The 5,515-nt window shown below is 48.0% G+C and overlaps 1 pseudogene; it reads right to left on the reverse strand.

Annotated features, from left to right (window-relative positions):
• Positions 1-312: 312 nt before the first annotated feature.
• On the reverse strand, positions 313-3,056 carry LOC143987290 (coiled-coil domain-containing protein 81-like; annotated as a pseudogene).
• Between the last annotated feature and the right edge of the window lie 2,459 nt (positions 3,057-5,515).

Raw genomic sequence — 5,515 nt, forward strand, 5'->3', positions numbered from 1 at the left:
ACTTCTGGCGAGCCTAGATTGATGTCTTTTATAGGAAGAACTCTCCTCCCTAGAAAGCTCTGCAGATGAGACTAGGTCTCCGAAATGTAGAATCCGATGAAGCATTAGCTGTATCCTCCAGACCAACAGTCCTTGTCCTCATCCAGAGGTGCAATCACAGGTACTACCAATGCTTTAAGAAGAAGTTCCATTGTAGCTGGCACATCTGGGTAAGTTAGCTAATTTCTTTGCTCAGCTCCTGAGGAGACAGCTTTTAATCCTTTCTAGAGGAGATGGACCAACCCCATGTTCTCATCTTCTTTCAACAATGTTTCAAAGAATTGGAATGTCCAAACCACCGGGATATGAATTTAGTTGCTTATTCCTTAGAAGAACAAAACAAGACTTTACTCAAGTTTTAATGACCATTCATTCAACATACTTCCATTTGAATAAGAACTTGAGCAGGAACACTATAGACTTTTTTAAGGGTGACTCAGGTGCTCACTCACTCCCACCTCCACCTCCAGTGGGAAGGAGACCACACAACCCAGCTTTCCAACCTTTTGGCATTTAGCAGTGAAACATAATTAACTACAAAACACGCAGTGGTGCTCAAACCATCATGTGGGGGTCCAGGGATATAGCATGACCCACAGAAAATGTTGAGCTCTCCAAGATTTGAAATTCACTGCTGGCAGCGAAGCCAACAGTGATACGTCTTCCTCTGATCTGTAAGGAGGTGACTAGCAGCCTGGACGAAGTGCTCTTTCTCATCCTCCTTAGGTTCTAGGCTCAATTGCCCTCCAACCCTTTCTGTATTCTCTGCATCTTGTCAAAATGTGCTGCTTTCTCAGACAATAATAGCGCTTTAGTAGACTGCAAGATGCCTCCATTGCACCTGTTTATTGAGTCCAGCAGCATCTTGCAGCTGGTACTTAGAGACCTCCTGGGCCCACCATTTTCTTTCTGCCGGCTTTTTTGTTGGTCATATCATTCCATCCAAATACCCGCTCTATCATTTCAGGTCAGAAGCTGCAGGAAAGCTTGGTTTAATTTGTGTGTCCAGGGTGCTCTTGAAGGACCGCATCAACTCAATCATCTCTTTGTCTGAGTTGAATCTATTCCAGTCTGCCCTGCAATTTCTGATCCCGCTTCTCTATTTTACTCATTCTCTCATCTGTCCACCGCAGATGCCTAGTTAACGACTGGTAATATTACTCCTGTTTTATTAATGCTGGAGGGATCCGAGGCCTCTTTTGAAAAATGTATGATCTATAGAACTCTGTGTTCCTGGCATTGCATTCATTCCCAATGGCCTCTGCAGCCCCCATGGTGTATGCTGTGTCTTTTTGACTTTGTACTCACATTTCCCAAGATTTCATCTGGGACGTCAGCATGGCCTCTTGGTCTTTCATGTGCTAGTATTGCTGTAATATTGTCTCCTACTTTTCTTTTCTTTCGGTTTTCTCTCTTTTGGGAAATACACTGCAATATTTTCACTTCCAATACTATATATATATATTTTTATTAAAGTGGATGTAAACCCTTACATTCCACTTTTACCTACAGGTAAACCTATAATAAGGCTTACCTGTAGGTACTGGAAATATCTCCTAAACCTGCACAGTTTAGGAGATATTTGCCATGTACGCTTGCGCCAATGTCATTGGCGTATGCACACTCATGCCCTTTCTTCAGCAGCGCGCCGTGCCAGTCACAGAGCTGGAGTCCATGGCCCGGGAAGGAAAAAAGAAGAAGAAGTGGAGAAGAGAAGAGAAGGTGGCAGCGGTGACAGAAGACCGGGCTACCGCTAGTAAAAGTGCTGGAAGAAGGAGCGGAGGCCCGGCAAGAAGAACCGAAGAGGGGGCAAGACCCCCGAAGTCTGAAGAAGAGGCAGCGGCGACAGAAGACCGTCCACTTCTAGTAAAAGAGCTAAAGGAAGAAAGCGGAGGCCCGGCAAGAAGAACCGAAGAGGGGGACAAGACCCCCGAAGAGGGGGACAAGACTCCCGAAGTCGGAAGAAGACCCCCGGGTGGCGACGAAGAAGAAAGCCAGGCTCCTCCGCTAGTAAAAGAGATAGCAGAAGATAGCAAAGGAGTCCGGCGAGAAGACCCCCAAGGCGGACGAAGACCCCCGGTGCTGTGCAATAAATTATTTTGAAACCTTGTGTTGTGTTTTATTTACATTTTTTTCACCAGGTGAATGGGTAGGGGTACATTGTACCTCATACTCATTCACATAGGGTGGGGGGCCAGTATCTGGGGGCCCCCTTATTAAAGATTTCGATAAACCCCCCGCCCGCAGACCCCGACAACCAACAGCCAGGGTTGTCCGGAAGAGGCCCTTGTCCTCATCAACTTGGGGGCAAGGTGCTTTGAGGTGGTGGGGGACACATGGCCCCCCCTTTCCCCAAAGCACCCCCTATGTTGAGGGCACGTGGCCTGGTATGCCTCAGGAAGGGGGGCACTCGCTTGTCCCCACCCCCTTTCCTGACCGGCCGGGTTGCGTGCTCGGAGAAAAGGGTCTTATATGGACCCTGGGGGGGACCCCCACGCCATTTTTTTGGCGTAGGGCTTCCCCTTTATGTCCATACCAGGTGACGGGGCCAGCGACGTGTCCGTTTAAAATGAACTGACTTTTCTCCGTGTGCGGGAAAGTCCGTTCATTTCAAAAATCCGGCGGACTAGCGCACAGACGGCCGCATTGTCCACCGGACAATTTTTGAGTCAAAACTACTTTCTAAGTCCGCCGGACTTTAGGGGGAAAAAAATCCGCCGGAGCCCACACACGGGCGGATTGTCCAAATCTGCCGGATAGTCTGATTATGTGTACGCGGCAATAGGGTCCTTTCCATTCTCCAGCTCCACATTCTCTTCTGGGGTTGTCTCCATGGCAGTTGGTTTATCTGAGACTCCAGCAGACATTTTGTTGGTGTGTTCTTTCTTATGCTTGTGATTGGCTTTTCTCCTTAATGCACAATTTCCATTGGCTGCTCTTCCCCCTCTTTGGCTCAACATTCTCTTCTGGGAATGTTTACTTTGCAGGTGTTTTGTTTGAGACTTCTGTAGACCCATGGTTGGTGTGTTCTTTTTTATGCTTGTGACTAGGGATGAGCTTCGTGTTCGAGTCGAACGTACGTTCGACTCGAACATTGGCTGTTCGGCCGTTCGGCGAATTCCGAACGTTTGGGCCGTTCGCGTCAAAATTCGAGTGACGCGCGCGCGGACCACAATGCACTGCGGTGGCGCAGTGCATTGCTGCCCCATGATTGGCCAAGCATGCACTGTGACCCCGCATGCTTGGCTAATCGCAGCGCCGGCAGCGAGGAGAGCCATGATTGGCCACAGGCATCCTGCCTGTGGACATAATAGCTCAGGCTGTGTAGTGCACGCCCCACACTATATAAGGCCGCCTTTGAGGCGGCTTCGTGTAGTGTGTTACTTAGCATCTGAAGCAGTGGGTGTTCTGTGTACCTTCAACACAGTACACACCAATCGTTTTTGGCTGATTTCCTATCTTGCTGCTGTGTAGTGGTTGTTGTCTGTGCCCTGACTGCAGTATACACCACTATATTCACCTCACCTATATAGCTAGTGATCTAGCTTTAACCACTTAACAACTGCCCATTGCCGAATAACGGCTTCAGGGCGGTTGTTTAACTCTGAGAGGCCGTTAATTAACGGCCTCCCAGAATTCTGCTCTCGCGTGCCCCGAGGTGTGCGCACTCGAGAGCATCCGTGACCGCCGGGTCGCATCACGGATCACGGTAAACAGCCGCTCATAGCGGCCGTTTACCACGTGATTGCTCCGTCAAATGACGGAGTGATCACTTGGAAACAAACCGGCGTCATGTTATGACGCCTGTTCCTCCCTCCCCTCTCTGTACCGATCGGTACAGCGGAGGGGAAAGAGATCGGTGTCAGCAGCGATGTGGGCTGCATCTGCAGTGCCCACATCGCTGCTCACCGAATTTAACCCCTCAATTCCCTGCCAATACTCTGCAATACCAGTGCATACTCTGCAGTACCCTGCCATTACTCTGCAGTACCCCGCCATTACTCTGCAGTGCAGTACCCTGCCATTACTCTGCAGTGCAGTACCCTGCCATTACTCTGCAGTACCCCCATTACTCTGCAGTAACCCCCATTACTCTGCAGTACCCCCCAATACTCTGCAGTACCCGCCATTACTCTGCAGTACCCGCCATTACTCTGCAGTACCCCCAATACTCTGCAGTACCCTGCCATTACTCTGCAGTGCAGTACCCTGCCATTACTCTGCAGTACCCCCAATACTCTGCAGTACCCTGCCATTACTCTGCAGTACCCCCAATACTCTGCAGTACCCTGCCATTACTCTGCAGTGCAGTACACTGCCATTACTCTGCAGTACCCCCAATACTCTGCAGTACCCTGCCATTACTCTGTAGTACCCCCCAATACTCTGCAGTACCCTGCTATTACTCTGTAGTACCCCGCCAATACTCTGTAATACCCTGCCATAAATTGCCATACCCAGCCATACTCAGAGATACCCAGCCATACTCGGTGATACCCTGAAATACCCAGCCATAGACGCCCCCCACCCCTCACCGCCCTCCGGTGCTTCTACCAACTCGCCAGTACGATCAAAGCCAGAATCTTTTTTTTATTTTTTATTTCAGGCTTCCCAGCCTAGAGGTAAGATGTGGGGTCATATTGACCCCCCAGATTTCACTGTAAAGAGGACCTGTCACCCCATATTCCTATTACAAGGGATGTTTACATTTCTTGTAATAGGAATAAAAGTGATCAAAAATATATTTTTGGGGAAAAAAATGTCAAACTAACATAAATAAAGTAAAATGAACAATAAAAAAAATAAAATTAAAATTAAAGCGCCCATGTCCCCATGTGCTCGCATGTGCCACACATGTGAGGTATCGCCGAGAATGTTAGAGCGAGAGCAATAATTCTAGTCCTAGACCTCCTCTGCAACTCAAAACATGAAACCAGTAAAAAAAAAAATTAAAGCGTCGCCTATGGGGATTTTTTAAGTAGCGACGTTTGGCGCCATTCCACGGGCATGTGCAATTTTGAAGAGTGACATGTTTGATATCTATTTACTCAGCATAACTTCATCTTTCACTTTATGCAAACATTGGGCTAACAAGTGGTTAATAATAGAGCTTGCAGTCAGTAGTGTTAGGAGATAGTGCGTGCTGTCTGCGTGCTCTGTACCCAGTACATACCGCTATAATATAGGGCAGGCCCCTACTTTCAAACATCCAACTTACAAACATCTCCTACTTGCAAACGCAAGGAGACAGCAGCAAGTGAGATGAAAAAAGATGGACGACAAAACAAATTATACAGGGGTGATAACCCTTCCCTATGTTTTCCAAAAAGCTTAAAGATTTTTTGACTGGAGCTACACTTTAAAAATGTACCAGTTGAAAATGACAAACAGATTCAACTTAACACAACAAACTTACACAGTCCCTGTCTTGTTTGCACCGCCTGTATACTGCTGTTCTGAGTATATAGGGCCTGGG

This window comes from Lithobates pipiens, unplaced genomic scaffold, assembly GCF_037356315.1.
Source record: "Lithobates pipiens isolate NorthernLeopardFrog02 unplaced genomic scaffold, aLitPip1_a1.2 Scaffold_1, whole genome shotgun sequence".
Classification (NCBI taxonomy): Eukaryota; Metazoa; Chordata; class Amphibia; order Anura; family Ranidae; genus Lithobates; species Lithobates pipiens.